The sequence below is a fragment of the Tursiops truncatus genome, chromosome 6 (genome assembly GCF_011762595.2).
Source record: "Tursiops truncatus isolate mTurTru1 chromosome 6, mTurTru1.mat.Y, whole genome shotgun sequence".
Lineage (NCBI taxonomy): Eukaryota > Metazoa > Chordata > Mammalia > Artiodactyla > Delphinidae > Tursiops > Tursiops truncatus.
Window position 1 is genome coordinate 19,778,792 of NC_047039.1, and position 24,618 is coordinate 19,803,409.

Consider the following 24,618-nt stretch of genomic DNA (forward strand, 5'->3'; position numbering starts at 1 on the left):
TTTTCAACTAAAGCATAAATCCCGCACGTGGAGCAAAGAGGTTTCATTTAAATACATCTAATGATAGGGAATTCCCTGGGTGTTCAGTGGTTAGGACTCTGCGCTTTCACTGCCGAGGGCCCAGGTTCAATCTCTGGTTGGGGAACTAAGATCCCACAAGCCACACGGTGTGTCAAAAAATAAATAAATAAACAAAATAAATACATCTAATGATACAAAACACATTTTCTCATTTTTTTGACCAATTTGATGATTAAAAAGCAAGAAATTCTGTGATGATATTTGCTCCCAATATTGTTTTGGAATTTATTTTTTATTGAAGTATAGTTGATTTAATAATTTTTAATTTTAAAAATTGAATTCAATTTTCTTTCTGACATATAGCAGGCTTTTTATTTGTTTCAATACTCCTGTGACTTTGTTTCAGCCTAGAAATACTCAATATCTCATAAAATGTAGGCTGACAAGGAATACAACCCTATATATATGGCCTCATTCTATATAACGTATAGACATTGCCTCATTCTATATAATGTAGAGACATTTATCCACGTGGTTTTCTCTGCTACTATTCTTCCTTTTAAAATTATGCTTACTTCAATTTCAGACTCATGTTCTTATGAGGAACTTACTTTTATGAATAAGCTTCTAGAAATTTGGAAAGTCCACTAACAATAAAACAAAAAAAAGTATAATTTCTTTTAAAATGGCTGCCTGTGACTGAGTACCACCTCATTATATCATTATTTGAAGAATCATCAAATATTCCAAAAAGCATTCAAAGTCCCACAAGAGGCCCCTACATTTCAGCCTCCTTTGACACCCTTAAAAGGAAACATATATAAGTAAGCAAGTGAAAAGAAAAATGCTGCTTCAGAGAACCCTGTGAGTCCACACGTGCATTTATGGTTTAACCATCTGCTTATCCAAACATCCAGGAGGCCCTTTGTGAGCTCAATAACCCTAGTCCTGAGTGGATGATCCCATGGTGAGCAAAGTCGATTTCTGTGGGCTTGCTGATTTCCAAAACAAGAGAAAATAATCAAAAGAAAAGGACTGACTACCACTGAAGAACTAATAATTCAGAAAGCTTAAAAATTTTGAGCAGGGCTTCCCTGGTGGCGCAGTGGTTGGGGGTCTGCCTGCCAATGCGGGGGACACGTGTTCGTGCCCCGGTCCGGGGGGTTCCCGCATGCCGCGGAGTGGCTGGGCTTGTGAGCCATGGCTGCTGGGCCTGCGCGTCCGGAGCCTATGCTCCGCAACGGGAGAGGCCATGGCAGTGGGGAGCCCGCATACCGCAAAAAAAAAAAAAAAAAAAAAAAAAAAAAAAAAAATTTGAGCACATTTTAACTTTTTTCCTTTGTTCATTCTGGTCCTGAGAAAATCTTAAAGTTCATTGGAAATATTTTTGATAGTTAAATTATGAGTTGAAATGTCACAGGTCAAAAGCAGCTTTCTGCTGAAGCCATGTTCCCCAGCCTGGCAGCTTGCTGCTCTGTGTTTGTTTTTGTTTTGGTTACTCAATCAAGTAATAGATTAGAGTTGTTTTCATAAAAGTTTACTTTTTGTAAAATCATGATGATATAGCATTATCATCCGGGATATTATGACAAATAATTAGTGCCCTATGAACTTGAGTAACACAGTATGATCTTTCTTTTGGTGAAATCTGTGTAACACTTATATAATATTCACCTGAAAAGTCCAAACCTGTTTCTGAAATAAATAGATTTTTCTCTTCATCTAGAAGGAATTTCTGTGATGGAACTGGACAGGAAGTCCCTGCTTCCCCCAAGAACTGGACAGGAACTGGACAGGAAGTCCCCTGCTTCCCCCAAGAATGTACTATGTTATATTATGTGAATATGATAAATATATTGTAATCTATAGTATTTCTAATTCTGAGTTTATTGGGTTATCAAGAAACCTATGTGGGAGACAAGCAGGTATAATTTACTGTCATGTTGGTGAACTTCCCAGAAATTATAAAAGTTTATGACTCTGGTGATTGGGTATTACACCCTCTCCGAAGTCACGTTGCTCCCAGTTCTGTTATTTTAACCAAATGTCAGCTGATAGGTCATTGATTTTCAACATGGAAACTTGGAATGAATTAAAAACAATGGAGGGTCCTTGCCATAACAACGCCCTCCTGCCTCCTCCGAGTTCTTTATGTGAGTCAGAATTCACCACACTTAAAAGAATTAGATTGAGAAATATGAAAAAAGTCAATCCTGAACCCTGTCTTATTCCAGCAGTGAGTGGCATTTATTTACAGGTACATTAACTAACTGAAAAATAAGCTCCAGCCCTTCCATCTTATCACGAGGTGCATTTTCAGTGAGTTTTACTTTTGTTTCATGCTTTGCCTTGTACGCTTCACTACCGGATTAGTGGAGCTTGACATAAGTTTTTAAATAGAAACCTCTCAACCTGCAAGGAAGAGAGACAGACTGTACTTTAGGACAAGTTCCCCAAGGATTGAGCCCTGGGCTCCCTTCCCTACCAAAACTGCTGCACAGATACCAGGGAGAAGAAAGAAAAGATCACTATTAACATGACCACAAAGTACCACACTTTACATTCTAGTAGAGAGGCATCATTCACTCATCTTGGAAAAGGAATGTTTAATTGGGGTAGTAGGTTTACTCTGATGGCTTCTCTGCTAACCTCGTTAATGGGAGACTGGCTGTTAGTAAAGGACCACCACTCACCTGGAAGCAAGGTATGAAAACTTGGGGCAAAATATCTAAGTGGACACAAAAATATCTGTTGTCCTGAGCAGCTATAAGAAAATATCATAGACTGGTGACTTTAAAAACAAACTGTTTTTTCTCACATTTCCAGAGGCTGGGAAGTCCCAGATAAAGGCAGATCTGGTGTTTGGTGAAAGAGACCACTTCCTTGTTCATAGACAGTCACTTTCTCATGGAGTCCTCACAAAGAGGGGAGAGTGACAAATACCATACGAAATCACTTACATGTGGAATCTAAACTATGACACAAATGAACCTATGTATGAAACAGAAACAGACTTCCAGACATAGAGAACAGACTTGTGGCTGCCAAGGGAGAGAGGTTAGGGAAGGGATGGAGTGGGAGGTTGGGTTAGCAGATGTAACCTATTATATATAGAATGGATAAACAACAAGGTCCTACTGTATAGCACAGGGAACTATATTCAATATGTGATGATAAACCATAAAGGAAAAGAATATAAAAAAAGAATGTGTATATATACGTATAACTGAAACACTTGGCTGTATAGCAGAAATTAACACAACATTATAAATCAACTATACTTAAGAAAAAGTGGGGGGAGAGAGAACTCCTGTCTATTTCCCTTTTTTTAGGGCACTAATCATTTCATGAGGGTCCCACCCTGATGACTTAATCTAACCCTAACTACCTCCTAAAGAATATCATCACATTGGGGGTTTAGGGCTTCAACATACAAATTTGGGGAGAGAGAGAAGCAAGTATTCAGTCCATAGCTCCTGCCAATATAAACCATAGAGAGATAAGCGTCACAATCTCTGAGTTTCTGCAGCAGTGTCTCTTGGGGAAAGTGGAGCACATCCTTTCATCTTGGATGGCCCCATGAGCCTAGGTAGCTCCATGCTCTTTCCTTCCTCAAAGTCAGTCTGGGCTACAAGCTGATGAAGAATTTTTCTCCTGTAGGTTCCACATTCACAACTGAACACCCAAACATTTCAGCCATGTCGGGTTCTATGGATATTCTCCACACATGCCAATTTCCCACACTGATTCTTTCTCTGTAGCATGGAGGCTTAACAAGAACATGTGTTCTCCCTTCTGTGTTTACCAATTTTGTTATTTTCACAATGCAATTCACCCTCAGGCCTGTGGGATCCCTTTGCTAAACTCTGGGTCACTGGAGATGTGGAATGAGGGGGGATTAGTCTTTACTGCTTAAGGTGAAGAAGAGAATAAATATAGATGAAAATTACTTTTTAAAAATCTCTTAGGAAGTAAATCAGACTAATGCATGCAAGACACAAATACACTGTGGTCAGTTTGAGAAACAGGGAGAGTGGTGGAGAATTTCATCCAAGCTTTTTTCAATGTATCTACCAGGAGAGGACACCCTTCAAGTGCCAGCTGCTCGTGAGCTAGCACTCTGTCTCCCAGACAGCGTGGAGTCATGTTTATTGTCAAGGTGTGCACAGTCCGTGAGCATTTAGCACACACATTAATCACAGCTTCGTGTCTCCAGTATTGCAAAACACTTCCAAGTCAACGTGGTTTCCAACTGAAAACAACTTACAGTGTCATTTGTTTCATTACTCCCTGTTGTCAGAGGGTCCTTTCCTAAACTCCAAAAAAGAGGCACTGGTGCTAGATAGAAATACCAAGATGAGAGAAGAGGAGAAGAAGACTGAGGAAATGCAACTTTTAGGGAAAATGGGTTGGTTTTAAGGTAGGATAAAGTCAGACAAAGGAAAGCAGCATTTCTAAGGTAAATTTCTACTACTTCCTTCCATGAGTGTTACAAATACACCAGGAATTACAACATGGCACGTACTCAAGCACAGGTTGTTTCTGATTCTCTCCAAATAATGTGTGAACAATTTTGATCAGTAGGTTTAATTCAAGCAGCCAAACCAGTCATGAATATGGACAGAGCATCACACACAGGCACCGATCATCATCACTGGCTTGGGAGAGATCAGTTTCAGGTGTGTTGGAGCTGGTAGGGAAGGGTAAATGTGACTTAAGAAGACTCACTCCTTCATTCATTCATTTGATAAATACTGCTGGGGTTTTTTTCACCCACCCATAGGCTCTACCAATGTGTGCCAAGTAGTAGCAGACAGACCACATAGGTGGTGCTCAGAAAACACTTGCTCCTGATGACAAATTGAAATTATAAGGGAGTAGACATAGCCCAGGCATACTAAAGTGGAGTCAGGCAGCCATGGAGGATCTGGTCTCAGATACTTCCCTGCACTGTGTGAACTTAAATTTTCTCTGAAATGTATCAAAATGTATTAAACTCTATCAAACAAATACCAGGCATATTTGGAACAACATCTGCCAGCTGCAACTTTATGGTTTTGAGGTTGTTCCCCTTGTAACTCTGCAACCGTTTGAGATCCCAACGAATCCTTGCTTAACAGACCTCCCTGCTTCTTGCCAGCTCCAAGTATAATTATCGACAAACAACTTATGGAACTATCTGTGATCTTGCAGTTTTTGCCTTCAGAAGCTTCCTCAATTTTGTAGTCCAGCTACAAAATGTTCTTGAATCCAAGTTTTCTGAGCTGAAGTCCTAACAAACCCCAAACCAACACCTCTTTATTTCCATCTAGTGTCTATTTCTGAAATCTGGGTGAACACTCCACATGAATGTAATATAGGTGCCCAATCCTGGGCTTGACTGTACTGAACGATGGGCATTTGTACTTTGAGTGCAGATCTTCTCACGTAAAGGGAGAAGACAGAGCCTCACTGGCTGGCAGGAGAAAGGCTGCTCTCAGAATCCGGAGACCCATGGTCCCCACAGTGAAGGAGACAAGGGCTGCCCAAGAGCAAGCGTGTCTAACTGAGCTGTTAGAAGACCCCATCTCTGGCTTAGCTCCAGCCTGCAGGGCATCAGCCTCTTTGAGCCTTTAGTTAGAAGCTGCATCAGCAACCCTCAAAAAAGCTAGTGCAACACTTTCCAACAAAGGAACAGGAACCAACATACACTTGGGCTTTTTCTGAAAGTAGAGAAAAATTTAAAAGCCAAATTCAAGTAAGTTAAGACCTAAAACCCACTTTTCAAAGTAAGAGAATTCTTGGCATTAAAACAAAAGGAAGACATCACAGGGAAAAAAGATTGATCTATTTGGTTACATGAAATTTAATAAATTCTCTAAGTTAGGAAATAACTAAGTTTGGAAATTTAACACAAAGTTAAATTATAACATATGGGGGGAATATCTGTAATAGCTGAGAAAGGGGTGTATAAAAAGAGCATTCCAATCAATTAAAAATTATAATGATCCTAATATATAAATGAGCAAAAAAAAGACAAATCACAAAATCTGAACTAGAAAGGGCAAATGTATATAAAAAATATTGTCTCAAAAGAGTAAATATAATTAAAACTATAAAGCAAGTGTGTTTTTTCTTTCACCAATAAGAGTGAAAAGACACAAGACACCCACAGGATTCATACCAGCGATGAGTACTCGTGAACATTGTAGTAAAAAGGAGTAAACTGAACAGTTTATTTACATTCATTGAAAATAAAAGAAAAAATATTTATCCTGGTTAAAAAAAAAAGGGAATAAACTGAAAAAGTATAACTCCACTAAAAAGGAATTTGATAATGTACTTCAAGAGTTCTAAGAAGGTTTAGATACTTTGACCCGATAGTTCTAATTCTAGGAGTGTGTAATAAAGGAATAGTGTGAACTTTGAATAATGCATAAGAGTTATTTATGCTAAAAAACTGGAAACAAACTTGTGCAAAATAGGAAAATATTAAGTAAATTATGAAACACTAATAAGATGGAATATTTAAGATGTTTAATGTTTGTGTGGAGTATTTTGATGACATGAGAAATTATTATGGCAGAGTGTTAAAAAGAAAGAATAAAATTGCAAATAGAGTAAATGTCAACTTTGAAAATAAAAAGGAAATAAAGCTTGAAGTAAATATTTTTAAATGGTATAATACACTGATGTTAATTTCCTAGTTATAACAAGTGTAACAGAGTTATGTAAGTTGTTAACGTCAGGGGAAACTGGATGAAGGGTACACAGGAACTTTCAGTACCATCTTTGCTACATTTCTGTAAGTCTAAAATTATTCTAAAATAAAAAGTTCATTTAAAAAATGTTACAAGGTATGGATAGCACTTGGGAAAGGAAAATTGCAGTGAATTATTTTCTTTATTTCATATTCCCATCCTTTTGAAATTTTAATGTATGACTAAGTATTCATAATAAGAAAAAACAAAAGAATCTCTTTTTTAAAGCCTCAGATTTAAAATCCCCAAGGCATCATTTATTGGTGGTGGAGAGACAGAAAAGTGTATTGACTTACATACACTCCCACAAAATGCAAAAATGGAGTGAGGATGAGGAAATTCAGAATCCATAATGACAGGACACCTGAATGCCTCCTGTCCACGAGACTCTGAGGGAACACAGTGGTGATTTAGTTGTATCATTTCTCCAACATGGGGCAGAGATCACCAAGGCTTTATAAACACATGATAAGGGTGAACCCCACCATTACCTTGGGGGCTCATTGGGGAGAGGCCTCTGACCAGCCTCGCCTGCGGGAACATAATGTGAATGGATGGAGAGTCTGAATCCAGAAATGTCTCCAAAGAAATGGTTTATTTCAGACACTCACTGAGCAAACAAACTTCCCCAGGAAGTGCACTCTTTAAAAATAATTAAGAATGGGCCAGAATTAACATATCTATATGTGCTAAGTGCTTCTAAAGGGCAAAAATATTTGAATTCTAGTTCAATACACTATTCCTGTTGTGATATTGATTACACAGTTAATTTCCTTCACCATGTTCCTTGATGCAAAGTGTCACAGTTTCCAAGGAGTCAAGGTCAGAATTAATGAATGTTTATGGGCGACTACGGTGCTCCAACTTTACTTGTGAGGAGTGTTTGAGATCTTCCAAAATAGTCAGCTGGACACTCAATGACATTTTTCACTCATATTTTTACTAGTGCATTTTTGCCTCTCTAGGTTGTGCCTGTGGAATAGAATCATCAGCCATCATGACTTATCCCCACCCCACCCCCTTTTTTAGGTCTTTTTTTTTCTACCAGCTTTACTGAGATATAATTGACATACAGCAGTATATAAGTTTAAGGTGTACAGCATAATGATTTGACTTACATACATCACGAAGTGATTACCACACAGTAAGTTTAGTGAACACCTGTCCTCTCATATAGACACATAATTAAAGAAATAGAAAAAATTTTTCTTCCTTGTGATGAGAACTCTTAGGATTTACTCTCCTAACAACTTTTATGTATCACATAGAGCAGTGTTAATTATATTTGTCACGTGTACGTTACACATGCGGTGCTTATTTATCTTATAAATGGAAGTTTGTACCTTCTGACCGCCCTCATCGATTTTCCCGTCCCCCGACCCCCTCCTCTGGTAATCACAAATCTGATCTCTTTCTCTTTGAATTTGTTTTTGAAGGATAACTGACCTACAACACTACGTTAGTTCCTATTGCACAGCATAAGGATTAGATATTTCTATACATTCCAAACTAATCACCACAATAAGTCAAGTTACGATATGTCACCAGTTATTGACTATATTCCCCACACTGCGCATTTCATACCCAAGACTTATTTGTTTTGCAACTGGAAAGTTGTAACTCTTCATTTCCTTCACTTACTTCTTTCCTTTTTAATTCCAAGTTGTAATACTTGCTTGTTTTATGATCAAAACTCATGGTGGTCCCCAACTCATCTTGAGATGGACATGTCTTCACTGGAGAGCATGTCAGGCACCATGGGTTTATGTTTCTGGGACTGTCCTGGTCTTGGCAAGGAAAACCGTACATCCCTCCCTGGGATATGAAAGTGCTGGGTTTTGGTGATGGGTGGTTGTAGAGCTTGGGAGGAAAGCTCAAAAAAGAAGGGTTGAAAGTAACACTGTGTTTGGTGTCAAATGGTTGTGGCAAAGATTATCCCCCGACCACCGGCCGATGTTGCCACCGTGATTTGCAGTTCAGGACGGTGGATGATGTATTCCTGATCTGACCTAAGTGTGCAGCCTGAGTGTTGTAATCCTGAGAGTTACAGTTCCTCTACTTTGCATGTGGGTTCATTACTGTGCTTTGATAGTGCTAGTTTAATTTTTAACCTTATGAATAGTGTAAATACGTTTGCTACTTCTATTGAAGGTCCCCTACTAGATGTTTATATTTTATTATTTATCATACAATGACTCTCCTCTCAACCTCTAATTGAATCCAGCCACTCATGACCCTCAGTCCCAACCAAAAGAGCCCAAAAGTGGATTAAAGCTACAAATGAGTAAATAAGGGCATAATAGCTATACCAATAAGATAAAACATAAAATGAAAATGGCACAAATATTCTCTTGTTTAAGAATAAACCCTCCTTACCTCCTGAGAAGGAATATGAAGAGTCTCATGGGACTTAGCCCTTAACCTATGGGAGCTGACACTATCTCTGGGTTAACAGTGTCTGAATTGAATTGAATTGAATTGAATTAATTGAAGGACACCCAACTGGTGTCAATGAATTGCTTGGTGGTATGGAAAACACACACACACACACACACACACACACACACACACACACACACACACATTGAGAGGCTGAGCTATAGGTGGAATTATTGACTTGAATACTCAACCCTCTTTATGGCCATGCCCTTTCCCATTTAATTTTCCAATTCCACTCATAAAATATGGAGTGCGTTTCCCCATTCATCAATGGTGGGTTCAGCCAGGTGACTGACTTGCTTTGGTTCCTTCTAGGTACGGACTCAAGTGGTCCCCCATTTTCCACTTGCCCTCCTGTGTCTCTGCAATTGCCAGGTGAAGAGCATGCCCAGATTACTCTGAAGATGTCAGATTCTTGGAGGAGATCTTGATGCAACTTACAAGTTGTCAAGCAGAGCTAAGCCTGACCTAAATGTGCAGACCTCTGGCCAGTCTGCTGGCGTAGAGGACATGCACGCTTCTTATCTGCCTTGAGAGTTGATCCTCCGAAAGAATGATCTGCATTATTTTGTCAGCAACAAACTGTTGTAGGGTGGACTGTGCCAGTCTTCACCCAGATTTGCCCTCAGATTATTCCTCATCTTTCCTCTGCTCTTCCTCTGTATTGCAGGGGGCTGGCTCCTACAGGCTGCCTTTCCCAGGCACCCAGGTTTAGCTTCTAGATGGTTCTGACAGTAAAGGCACCGGTGGGATATTGAGAAGCATGAGGAAAGGAGAAGCTGGGGCCCTGTGGCTGCTCCTTCACTGCTCCAGGTCCTAGTGAAGACGCCCACCTGTGGTGCCAGGTCCCAGCAGTGATCCTTGTCATCAGGAGCCCTCCCTCCTGCCTGGGCCCTGCGATCTGGGGCAGTAATCCTCAGTTACACATCTCTGGGTGGCCTCAAGTTTCCATCTGATTTGTCACTTCCATGTGTACCCTATCCCTGCAATGACTCCTCCCTCTTTTCCTTGGCATGTTTACAAAATTTATTTTATTGGTGTCATGCTATATGTTGGGTTTTTGCTTTGTTTTTGTTTTTGTTCTGCTATTATATACAATACTGCTGTCTTCCCCATACAACTTAAAGTTCCCCTGTTTTAAAGCTGAGTTGGTTTCTGTTTCCCAGTTAGGCCCTCGTTAGGCAGGGTGTGGTGATCCCTGGAGAGAAAGAAAAAATAAGGTGCATTATGACAAGCCCAGGTAATTTAGAAAGATAACCTCACAATAGGAAAGGAATTGAGACACTGTCATCTCAGCCTGATACCCAGAATAGGAATTCCCTTGCAGCCTCTAAGAGGGCCATCAAATGTGACCTGGGTCTTCATGGGGACAGAACACTCAGTGCTTGTGGAAGCAGCGCATTTTCTGGTTTTGCTCTCTCAGTCCCTGGTGAGGTCTTCCTTATAACAGCCAAACCCTTCCCCCTCCTCGCTGCTCTTCACAGATTTACAGCAGGTAGTTTTTGCACTTTCCCTTCTCCTCCCTGCCCCACTATCTTTTTTTCTTCCCCAACTTTTTATGCAAAGCTTACAGACCTCCAGCATCATGGTGCAAGGAGAATCTGGGAGCATTGCTTAAATGGTTGTTAAGACCATCTTCCCCTGCTGATGGACTGGTGCAGATTTCAGGGGCCAAGACTTACCTTGACTGGAATACCTTCACTGGTCGGAGTCTGAGGTTGCATTAACCTTTGATGCAGCCACATTGGCCCACTGGTTTATATGTAAGTATTCAGTCCAGTAAAACACCTGGCAACTTTGGGAAGCCATGAGAGCTTGTCACACGGAACACTCAGTGAAAAGGCTCCAGATTGTTGACTTGAAACAAATAGACTGCCAGATACTTCTCCAGCGAAGATGGGTTTATTTGGGATCCACAGAAAACCACAATTCAGGTTCTGTAACCATGGTAAACCATGTACAAGTCCCCATGCAGCAAAGGAAGGATAACAATTTTATAGAGAGGAAAAGGAATATAAGCAAAGAGTTCATGGCTTTTCATTGGCTGAGTCCTTGCCAGGAAGGAAGAGGAGTCTTTCTTCTTGCTGTTAAGTTCTATTAGCCTCACTGGGCATGAGGACTTCCCCTTCTGGTCTCCCAATTCTGTTGTGGTTTTTTTGCGGTACGCGGGCCTCTCACTGCTGTGGCCTCTCCCGTTGCGGAGCACAGACTCTGGACGCGCAGGCTCAGCGGCCATGGCTCACGGGCCCAGCCGCTCCGCGGCATGTGGGATCTTCCCGGACAGGGGCACGAACCCGTGTCCCCTGCATCGGCATGTGGACTCTCAACCACTGCGCCACCAGGGAAGCCCCGGAAATTCCATTTTTAGTGCTCTAGTTTCCCTATCTTTTATATAGATGATGATGATGATAATAATAATAATGTAGAACTCTTATTTCCAAAACCACTTGGAGAAAATGATATTTGCAATTTTTAAGAAATATTATAGAGTTATTATAAATTATTTGGTTGCAACACAAAAATATGCAATGTCACCTCAAAAATCAATATTTTACTCAGTTTATGCAAAAAAAAAATACCCAAAATTCTAATGCATTTCTATAATGCTCCCAGTTGAAAACAAAATCATTTTTAAAAGGACTGCCAATTCATTCATAACTAAAAACTTGACTCATCTTAGCACATGATTTGGTTTCTCCCAGTTAGTTTTTGAGAAAGATTAGATGACAGGTGTTCAACCAGGACATTTTGTACTACTTTTTGGATGATTAATGGGACTTGGCACAAGAATGGGGATTTAGAAAAGAAGTAGGAGGTGCTTTGTTGAACAGACATGGAACTTCATTGTACCAGAATACAGGTATCATTTCAGAGAGGAATCTCTCCCTGAGAAAACATTTCCATGAAAAATAAAACCATTCAGGGCTTCCATGGTGGTGCAGTGGTTGAGAGTCCGCCTGCCGATGCAGGGGACACGGGTTCGTGCCCCGGTCCAGGAAGATCCCACATGCCGCGGAGTGGCTGGACCCGTGAGCCATGGCCGCTGAGCCTGCGCGTCTGGAGCCTGTGCTCCGCAGCGGGAGAGGCCACAACAGTGAGAGGCCCGCATACAGCAAAAAAATAATAATAATAAAATAAAACCCTTCAGGAAAACAAAATCCGAAGGCAGTAAAAGAAAGGGAAGTTGGCATACCTACCCGTGAAATCTTAGTTAAAATAATGTCAGCTGTAAAGCCAGGGTGAAGTGGGCTGACTGGAGATTGCTGAGACCAAATGGCAAAACAAAAGCTTAAACTGAAAAGACTCTAGTCAATATAAGAGTGAATTAACCATTTTCTACATGCTAAAATTGTGCAGAAAGTCTTTTAAGCTTTTAGAAGATCATTTGTTCCGACCCTATTAGAGGCCATGGCAGTACTGCCCAGACTAAGATTGAGTCATAGAGAATTCAGAGGAAAGAAAGATTAATATAAGCTCATTAGACTGTCAACCTAAATAAAGAAGTAAACTGAGGCAAGCTCATATGACCAGAAATTGAGTTTTTTCTACACTAGCAGAAGAATTACAATTCAGGAAATGCATGCATTAGTGCTACAGGCGACTCCATTGAGGGCTTGGGGTCAGCTGTATTTATGGGCAAGAAGTGCAAAGAGGGGAAAGTCCAGTCAGAGTCCAAGCAGGAAGTGCATTGGCTTGAGGATAGGGAGAGATTCTTGACGAATGTTCAGTGGTCAAGAGATAAGTCTAGGTTTTCTGTAAATCAGGCCTTTATAGGAAATCAGTCTCTCCATTCTTAAGGTTCATTCTTCTGACAGTGTGTGCATGTGATTCTCCACTTCACATTCTCCAGTTCCATTTCAGATTGAAATCCTTTTCCATATCTAAAGGAGAGGTCTAACGCCTTGGACCCCTGGTTTTTCTACAGCTTTTGTTTGGGGGAATCAAGTCCATCCATCCTCTCAAATTCACTTGGCTCATGTCCCAACACCTGACCGGTCAGCCCCCCTTCCTGTGCCTTTAACAGAAGCTACCACTTCAGGGAACACTGACCCCACCACCCACTTTCTAGCAGTCTTTCCACTGCCTCGAGATCCTATTCCTTACAGGATGACCTGGGTCCCAATTGACACTAGACTCATGGAGAAGCACCTGGACCAGGAAGTGTCACAGGCCAGTAGGACAGCACTCAACCCCTTCTTCAGAGGAGGTCCTGCCATCCAGTGCCCCAGGCACAGCTCAGGTGAATGAGGTGAGAGCAGGTCCACCTTGGCTCAGAAGCTCCAGCCCCACAGGAGCCCAGCTCTCTCCTACCATCCGCACAGACCTGACTGCCTTGCTTCCTACCAGGGACAGTCCCAGTCACCCTAGTCAGGGAACCACAGCTTCCCACCAGACATGCCCATGCAGTCATGCAACCCCAAAGCCAGATGCAATTTACCAGTCAGGGTTATTTCACCATAATTGGTGCTGCCTGGTGGCACAGGTGGTAACCCCCTTTCTCAGGGTTCAGGGAAGCAAAACTAGAAAGTCAGCCTGAGGTCCAATGTGCCCTCCAAGGAGAGGATTTTGCCAACCCTCCACCCACAGAGTTACCTGGTATTTTGATCACAGTGGTCCTTCAGAAGAGGGTGGTTTCTATTATTGGTTGGTTTGGTTTTGGAGAATAAAATAATGGAGATGAGCCCCATGTTTCCCTGAACTGAGATGCACTGTTTTCTTCTCTTCCACATCAGTGGTTTTAATTCAGCACTCTTTTAATTCATAGCTCCTTGGCACCTCTCCACATCCCACGACCAAACCCCCATAATCGAAGAAGTAAACCTGAAAAGATGATACTGGGCCAGGGAAGCACACAGACATCTCCAGGCGAGCTGGCACAGGTTGTGTATTCCAAACAAAAGGGGAGTGTGAGCAATTCAAATAAAGAATATAAATATGTAATGTCTGGAGGTCTGTTGAACAAATTGACACTAGTATTTATGTATATGGGAAGGTAAGAAGATCTTTAGCTTTCAACACTACTAATTGCTGTTTTGAATTTTCAACATGTATCTTTCTTTCACAATTCTGGAAGAAAAAAAAAAAAGCAGGTATTCATAATTTATGTTACCCTGCTGAGCCCAAGCAAGGATCTTTAAATGGGGAGGAGGCGGGATCCAGGCCTCCCAGGTCCTGCGTGATTGGTTTACAGGCAGGCAGATGGAGCCCAGCTGAGTGCCCAGTATGAAAGCAGCAGACACTCCTTGGAACTAGAGAGGTCCCACCGCTTGATTCCTTGGGGGGCCTGCTGCCTCTGGTCCCCTGGAAACAGCTCAGGGCTCCTGGCACATTTGAAAGTCTTTGGCTCCCTCTTCTGGACAATCTCTGCACAGCAACCATTTCTCTCGGTAAAAGCTGAACAGATCTCTGTTAACACAGAGACGGAAATCAAACACTGAATAATTCATGGCAATTCCAGCTCTGATATCCTTGGAAATGATTGCTTACTTCTCAAAGGACCAAACTCCAAGAAACAAGGAGTCCGAGTGCCTGGAGTGAGGACCGTTTCCTTTGGCTGCATCCCCCTCTCCATTGAGGTTCAGATAATTTTCCACTGCTATCCCAATAAGAGATTAAAAAAACATTTTAAAACTAGTATTTCTAATTACTATCATGCTATTAAGCTTCAGCCCAAGCTTTGGAGCCCCATACCCATGTTTTGTCTTTGTCTACATAGAAGCCATGGAGAGACAAAAAGTACCTGTCCTCACACGTGTTCACACAGCCCGGACTGCCGGCTCTGCTTGGGGCAGTGACATTGGGGTGATGCCCATATTAGGTCACAGTGAGATCCATCAGAGCACTAAGCCTTGGGAACGTGGAAAGTTGAATAATGACTCTAAGGTTTCCTAATCCCTGGGACGTGTGACTATGTTATCTTGGGTGGCAGGTGTGATTAAGTTAAGGGTCTTGCGGGGAGTTGATCCTGCAGTACCTGGATTGGCTCCATGTAGGCATCAGGGTCCTTATAAGAGGAGCCAGAAGAGGATTGGACTACAGACAGAGGGAGCTCCGTGACAGAAGCAGAGCGACAGAGAGAAAGAGATTTGAAGATGCTGAGCTGCTGACCTTGAAAGGGGAAGGGGGCCGTGAGCAAAGGATGTGGGCAGGCTCTGGCAGCTAGGAAGCAGATTGTCCCCTGCAGCCTCCAGAGGGAGCACAGCCTTGTCAACCTATTTTCGACTCTGACCTCCACACTATAAGAGGATAAATCTGTATGGTTTTAAGCTACTGGATTTGTGGTCATTCATTACAGCAGCAATCAGAAACTAATATAGGCATGAAAGGGTTAAATGATGGACTCTGTTTAGTGAAGGGAAGGAGCAGCTGCCTCCCCTTCTCCCCTCTCAGGTGTCTCCTTGATAGCATAACAGGCCCAGTAAGAGACCAACATCTCAAATTTATAGTTCAAGGTCAAAGGCCTGTAAAACCCTTGGAACTGTAAACACACACACCTCCAAAATTAACTCAGTGGTCACTCACGAGGTATGCCAGCGATGTCACAAAGACAACCACTTGTCTCTCAAGGAGATGAGAGAAGTTTTCACCTTTTTTCTTATGCTTTCCTGTACACATCTGCATGAAATTCTTGGCAGACTTTGTAATCTATTCATGCTTGCTTAATAATAAACCCTCTCCCTCCATCTGTCTCTCTCTCTCTCTCTCCCGCCCACCCCTATACTGTACAGGGGATGCATCCTTTGTCATTGTCTTTCCCCAGCAAGGCCCCACAGCCAGACCATGTCCATCATTGCTGAAGTCACACATGGGCTGCCCGAGGTCCAAGCACCAGCTGACATCACTTTTGGATGCCCAGGTGACAAGATGGTGAGTGCCCTGGACGTTTCTGCTAGAACTCTGACCAGAGGATCAGGGGACCTCAGTGCCCTTCCAGGCTCTGCCAAGGGGGATCCCAGATTCCTAAACTGAGAGAGTTGGTCATGAGCTGGCCTCCAGGCTCCTGCAGTTTTCAGATCCTAACAGCAGAGGGTAGAGATGGAGCAAACACTTCTCTCTTTCCGGATGCTAGACTGTGACAGTTGTCACATGGCTCCAGTGACTGGACACATCTGTGCCAACAACCCGCAGGCCAAGCCCAGAGCAGGGGCTGAAAGCCGAGGGGGCTGGTTCTCACACACGTGCACTGGTTCCAAAACCCTGGCTTGAAGTGTAGGGGGAAGGATGGAAGGCCCAGTGACAAGGCTGAGAAGAATCAGTACAGCTCACAGGCTTTCCTGATTTAGACAGGTGTCCTGCCCACAGGGCATCTTCATTCAAGAGCTCATCACAGGAAGTTCACTGTTCTCGCCAATGTTATTCACTGTCAGGTCAGTGAGTCTAATAACAGAGTTAATTTGGAGAAAACACTGTCATTTCAGCCTGTTGGAATCCTGAATGTGCAGGAATAAAATAGAAAGATAGTTCTATTGTTTGTTTGAGATAACAGCTTGGGAGGCAACTCACAAGAGAATGAACTGCAAAGTGTTTCTCGCTGGTGCTCATTTTCCTAACGAACATCCCCAAATTGCTACTGAAACACAGCTCACACACCTCGATTCTAAGATAGTCTGAATATATATGTATGTATAACTGAATCCCTCTGCTGTACACCTGAAACTAACACAACACTGTAAATCAACTAGGCTCCAATAAAATTAAAATATTAAAAAAAGAGCCCAGGTACAAATTGCCACGTCTCTCTCTGCCACCATGACTGTGGACGCATCTGCCAAGAGGGAGCCTCCATCTCACCCACGTTGGACATAGAGTGTCAGCAGAAATAAACTTGTGTTGTGTTGAGGCAGAAGAAAATAAATTCTAAGATATTCTATATTTACCTCACTCAACTTAAGGGAAAGAGCAGACCCAGTTGTGGTAATGCGTCCCAGCCTGAGGTATATTTATCTCTTTATTGTGCCTTTTCAGTGCACACATCCTTGACCATAAACCCAAGACTTGCACAAAGAAGATAAGCGAAGAGGTTTTTAGAGAGAAAGAAGTCGGATTCTCAGAGACAGTTCTCCCATTATACAAAGTGGAAGGAAATCCGCAGAATAATGAAAATTAAATACTATATCACTTTTAGTGCCATCTCATCCTACCCAAATCATCAGTTAAATGTAAATATTACTCCAAATTAATTTTTGGATAGCGTCCTATCCCATTTTATCCCACATCCCATCCTATCCCCCATCACTTCCTTCCTGTCATCATTTCTGTACACACAAATCTGTCTTTTTTTTTTTTTTTTTTTTGCGGTACGCGGGCCTCTCACTGTTGTGGCCTCTCGCGTTGCGGAGCACAGGCTCCGGATGTGCAGGCCCAACGCCCACGGCTCACAGGCCCAGCCGCTCCGCGGCATGTGGGATCTTCCCGGACCGGGGCACAAACCCGTGTCCCCTGCATCGGCAGGCGGACTCTCAACCACTGTGCCACCAGGGAAGCCTGAAAAATAATATTTTTTAAAGAAAATAATCTGTTCAGAGCAAAGGTTTTTTGAGTTCTGTATGACAACAGAACGATATTAACATGACAGAACTTTCAAAAGCCATTTTGACATGTAATTTTACCTTTCCTGATAGTCCACATTATTCATTTTGTATTCAGCAACTGTCTAGACAAAGTAAATAAGTACATAAACTTCATTGCTACTTTTTTGGTAGCTGAGGAAAAGAGAGCAATATATGTGGAAAAATCAAATGCTACTTTAGGACAAAAAATGTCATTGTTTCCTGCTGTAACTACAACAGTAAGATTTATATATTTCTGTGTATATACATATATATAAACAGAAATTTGATTTTAGATAGTACAGAATTCTTTTAATATAATTTTCATATACTGTTCATATATTTTAAATGCAATTTGAAACAACAAATATTAAGCATTAAAAAATAACAATGAATAACTCCTACTGGCATAACTGATTTTTAATTTTTTGTCTTGTGTGTTTTGGTCGTATTTACTGCTCTAGAGCTTTAACATGGACATATTCAAAGGAGCCTGTTTAACGTTAGAGTCCCATCAGAACCTAGACCAGGTCTGAGCTGTGTAACACCGCCACCTTGTGGCCAAATAGCTCATTACACAGCAACCCCAAATAAATTTCATATTAAAGATACGATCTTTCAAAAAAATCATAAACAACAACTGAAGCAACCAGATATATACAACCCATAAGCAAAGACACAGGGACTAGGATATTTACATGTTTTTCACACAACAACTTCATTTTAATATTTTGTGATGTGTGACTCTTTACATTCCTAAACATTCCATTTCCTGAAGTTAAATTCTGACAAGTTTTTAAAAGAACATTAACTAAGACACACAGAAAAATATCAGATACCTCTTAACCTCCCGACCAGCTCTGCTTTCCCAGGACTCATGGAACGCTATGTGTGTGGTGTGTTTTAATCACTGTTTTTCTGTTTATAAAGCTATACATGTTCATTTCAGAACATTTAGAAATTACAGAATTTTCTTGATACCAAAACCAGGCAAGGATGTCACAAAGAAAGAAAACTACAGGCCAATATCACTGATGAACATAGATGAAAAATCCTCAACAAAATACTAGCAAACAGAATCCAACAGCACATTAAAATGATCATACACCATGATCAAGTGGGGTTTATTCCAGGAAGGCAAGGATTCTTCAATATACGCAAATCAATCAATGTGATACACCATATTAACAAATTGAAGGAGAAAAACCATATGATCATCTCAATAGATGCAGAGAAAGCTTTTGACAAAAGTCAACACCCATTTATGATAAAAACCCTGCAGAAAGTAGGCATAGAGGGAACTTTCCTCAACATAATAAAAGCCATATATGACAAACCCACAGCCAACATCATCCTCAATGGTGAAAAACTGAAAGCATTTCCACTAAGATCAGGAACAAGACACGGTTGCCCACTCTCACCACTATTATTCAACATAGTTTTGGAAGTTTTAGCCACAGCAATCAGAGAAGAAAAGGAAATAAAAGGAATCCAAATTGGAAAAGAAGAAGTAAAGCTGTCACTGTTTGCAGATGACATGATACTATACATAGAGAATCCTAAAGATGCTACCAGAAAACTACTAGACCTAATCAATGAATTTGGTTGAGTAGCAGGATACAAAATTAATGCACAGAAATCTCTGGCATTCCTATACACTAATGATGAGAAATCTGAAAGTGAAATCAAGAAAACACTCCCATTTACCACTGCAATAAAAAGAATAAAATATCTAGGAATAAACCTATCTAAGGAGAAAAAAGACCTGTATGCAGAAAATTATAAGGCACTGATGAAAGAAATTAAAGATGATACAAATAGATGGAGAGATATACCATGTTCTTGGATTGGAAGAATCAACATTGTGAAAATGGCTCTACTACCCAAAGCAATCTACAGATTCAATGCAATCCCTATCAAACTACCACTGGCATTTTTCACAGAACTAGAACAAAAAATTTCACAATTTGTATGGAAACACAAAAGACCCCGAATAGCCAAAGCAATCTTGAGAATGAAAAACAGAGCTGGAGGAATCAGGCTCCCTGATTTCAGACTATACTACAAAGTGACAGTAATCAAGACAGTATGGTACTGGCACAAAAACAGAAAGATAGATCAATGGAACAGGATAGAAAGCCCAGAGATAAACCCATGCACATATTGTCACCTTATCTTTGATAAAGGTGGCAGGAATGTACAGTGGAGAAAGGACAGCCTCTTCAGTAAGTGGTGCTGGGAAAACTGGACAGGTACATGTAAAAGTATGAGATTAGATCACTCCCTAACACCATACACAAAAATAAGCTCAAAATGGATTAAAGACCTAAATGTAAGGCCAGAAACTATCAAACTCTTAGAGGAAAACATAGGCAGAACACTCTATGACATAAATCACAGCAAGATCCTTTTTGACCCACCTCCTAGAGAAATGGAAATAAAAACAAAAATAAACAAATGGACCTAATGAAACTTCAAAGCTTTTGCACAGCAAAGGAAACCATAAACAAGACCAAAAAACAACCCTCAGGATGGGAGAAAGTATTTGCAAATGAAGCAACAGACAAAGGATTAATTTCCAAAATTTACAAACAGCCCGTGCAGTGCAATAACAAAAAAACAAACAACCCAATCCAAAAATGGGCAGAAGACCTAAATAGACATTTCTCCAAAGAAGATATACAGACTGCCAGCAAACACATGAAAGAATGCTTAACATCATTAATCATTAAAGAAATGCAAATCAAAACTACAATGAGATACCATCTCACACAAGTCAGAATGGCCAGCACCAAAAAATCTAGAAACAATGAATGCTGGAGAAAAGGAAACACTCTTGCACTGCTGGTGGGAATGTGAATTGGTACAGCCACTATGGAGAACAGTATGGAGGTTCCTTAAAAAACTACAAATAGAACTACCATATGACCCAGCAATCCCACTACTGGGCATATACCCTGAGAAAACCATAATTCAAAAAGAGTCATGTACCAAAATGTTCATTGCAGCTCTATTTACAATAGCCCGGAGATGGAAACAACCTAAGTGCCTATCATTGGATGAATGGATAAAGAAGATGTGGCACATATATACAATGGAATATTACTCAGCCATAAAAGAAACAAAATTGAGCTATTCGTAATGAGGTGGATAGACCTAGAGTCTGTCATACAGAGTGAAGTAAGTCAGAAAGAGAAAGGCAAATACCGGATGCTAACACATATATATGGGATTTAAGAAAAAAAATGTCATGAAGAACCTAGGGGTAAGACAGGAATAAAGACACAGACCTACTAGAGAATGGACTTGAGGATATGGGGAGGGGGAAGGGTGAGCTGTGACAAGGTGAGAGAGAGGCATGGACATATATACACTACCAAACGTAAGGTAGATAGCTAGTGGGAAGCAGCTGCATAGCACAGGGAGATCAGCTCGGTGCTTTGTGACCACCTAGAGGGGTGGAATAGGGAGAGTGGGAGGGAGGGAGATGCAAGAGGGAAGAGGTATGGGAACATATGTATATGCATAACTGATTCACTTTGTTATAAAGCAGAAACTAACACACCATTGTAAAGCAATTATACTCCAATAAAGATGTTAAAAAAAAAGAAAGAAAGAAATTACAGAATATTATTCCTCTGGTTCCAAATCCATTGGGAGCATTTCCTGTATTGGTGATGGTGGGAAGGGATGATTTCCGGATGCCCTGGACACTGGGTTTCCTCCTGCATATGTGGTCTCAGGCCCCGGCTGGGCAGAGGGGACTGGACATGCTCCCCCCAGTCGGGCCCACCACAGCCTCCACACTACCCTCTGCCTTACCTCCTGCACCTGAGCCTGGACTGGGCTCCTAACAAATGAGGAGTGAGGGTGACTTCCATAGCACAGTGGAGAGGCTGATCCAAATTTAGTCATTGGCCCCAGACTCAGACACCTGGGTCTACGCTGTACTCGGAGAGAAAAGGCACAGACCACTAGCTGGCAAGAAGCTGAAATGGGATTCATTCACTCATTCAACAAATATTTGCTGAGCTCCAACCAAACTGTGTCTAAGATACAGACGGATAAGATGGTTTGGGGCCTAGAGTTGTAATCACTAACGTGGTTCGATGATAATTAACCACAAGCCATCAGAGATAAAGTGAACACTAACATATGACAAAGCAAAAAGAAGAAGAAATATAAACACTGATTTATCTGTAAAAATAATGTTACTCAGTGATTTGTGACCTTACCATTTGAGTGTCTAATGGCCATGAAACATAGGAATTACTATGCACACCTATACTATTACCCATTCCAAATTTAATTTTGCTAAAAACACTGCACAATGAATATTTCATGCATGCTTACTCAGGCTTTACTGTGTCGAATTCAAGGGGTGTCGTTGTCTTCCCCAAATTAAAAGAGAACTAGAGCTGCCACCAGTGTTATTCCTATGAGCACAGGAAATAAAAACTAATGAGTCGCAGTCAAGAAAATAATATCTAATAGTAGATCTTAAGAGTTAAAATATTGTTTATGTCAAAGATGATGTTACTAGACCTACAAAGGTCATAGCCCCATGTGCCTTGGTAAACAGGCTGCCAACACTCTTTACACTGCTTAGGATTTCAAAAGCCATGTTTACAATCATTGCCTAGGCAACCTAAGATCTCGCTGAGACCAGCTCTTGAAGGTGGTGCAGCGAGGTCCCCAGCAAGTTCACACTGGCAGTAGAAATGATTTCCAGGTTTGGGGATTTCTGGGTCCAGCCACATGTAGACTATGCAAACACATTCCCATGCTGAATAGCACCTAGATAACCACCTTTTAAACACACAGCTGAGCTAGAAAGAGAGCAATGAGCCACCCAGGCCAGGTGGCAAAGGGAGGTTAGAATGTGACCACTCACTCTAATGACCACACAACACTTCGCTGAGCACAAAATTCCTTCCAGTGGGGAGACAGAAAAGCAAATGAATAAGTAAAGCACATAGATGTTGATGGTAAGTTCTACGAAGAAAACAAGGCAAGGGGGGCTGGATATGAAGTGAGGATTTGGAGTCAAAATAGAATGCTTGGCAAAAGTGGCTGAAAACTGACATTTGAGCCAAAACACAAAGGGAGTGAGGAAAGGGCGCAGTGGTGGCCTGCAGAGTGTGCCTGGAAGGTCTCAGAGGGGATAAACACTCAGGAGGGCTCCCAGGAGCAGGAAGGAGCCTGAGGCTTTGACAGCTGATGAGGGCGAAAGGCAGGGCACTGAGCTGGGGAGGCCAGGGGGCCAGGCCATGCTCCGCCTTGAAGATGCCCACAAGGACACAGGCTGTTCCCTAGTGAGGGTAGAGGCCCTGGAGGGCTCTCAGCAGAGCGTGTGACTTGGTTTATCAGGCTCACTGTGGCTGCCGTGAGAAGGGATGCAATCACCTTCTGATCACCACATTGATAAGGGAGGGATTCCTGCCCTGGACATGTGACACCCAGTACTGGACAGATGGGATGGTCAACAGGTCACACTGAAACCAATCAGGACACTGCAGGGGCCTCCCGGGTACAAAAGCCTTTCCCTGTCCCCGTTTCTTTTTTGTAGGAAGAAGGCTTCAGCCTCCTAGACCTTCTCTGAGTTCCAAAGGGCAGATCCAAACAGTTACTAATTAGGGGAGGGAGGGAAGAAACAGAGGAGGAGCTGTCGAGAAACAACAGTGCAGTGATAAAGCAGGGTCCTGGTTCTTCCTCAAGGGGTATAGGTAACAATATATCTTTGAGTTCTTCTGCAGGAACTAAGGCTCCCACCCAGGTGGAGGATGGTAACTTCAGGCTGAGCACAAAATTCTTGGAATATCACCCTATTACCTCACCACCAACCAAAGTCACACATCCTGCATCCCTCATCGCAAATTTTTCCTATAAAGACTCTTCCCCCAAAACCATCAGGGAGTTAGGGTCTTTTGAACGTGAGCAGACTGTTCTCCTTGCTTGGCCCAGTAATAAACCTTTCTCTTCTCCAAACTCCAATGTTTCTGTTTTTTTGGTCTCACTTTGCACCGGGCACATGAACTTGCATTTGACAACAACATGTACTCACAGCCCAGGAGAGGAGGACCCACAGGGTCACACAGGTGATGTGTTGGGACCAGAGGGGACCAGCAGGGACCCTGAGAGGTGAACTTTCTAGTAACGAAGAAGTGCCCACAGGAAGGTGGAAGGGCTTGTTGGAATAATGCTGTTGGCGGGCAGGGAACGGAAACTCACCTCTTGGGCATAAGCAGGTACCGTGCCTGTTCCCTGAGATGAAGATGGTTGTTTGACTATGGGACCTCATTTGTAGGAACACAATGGGGAGGGAAAGTGATGGTTAGGCTGTTTGAGTCCCCCACCCCAATTCCAGATGTCAAGGCAGCACCTAATATTGAACATTGATAAAGGATCATCAAAAACATGAACTTTAGAGATGGTCCCCTTTGTAGGCAATTGAATGACCTATGAAAACATGTGGCATTGGTGTTGAGCATGTGTGTGCCCAGGGGTTGTGAATGTAGACTAATTAATGCCTGAGGCAACAGCAACGCCCACCTGGGAGTCCATTCACCACCTTGTATAATAACTTAAAACAGGAGTCTTTGAGGAGCCATTATGCCTCACAGTTAAACCAGCTGCTGGGGCCTCTGGGGGAGTGGAAGCTCCATAGAATACCTTTGTCAAGAGCCAGCAATGATGCATCTTGAGAAACAAATAGAGGACCTTGGTCCTATCAGAGTTCCCAAGGGGATAAGAACTGTCCTGGTGAGGCCATGAACTGTGGCCTTAGTCCATGTAGAGACATCTGTGACCTTGATTTATATCTGGGGCATCTGTGAGGCAACAGATTCCTGAGTTCTTTACCCCACAGG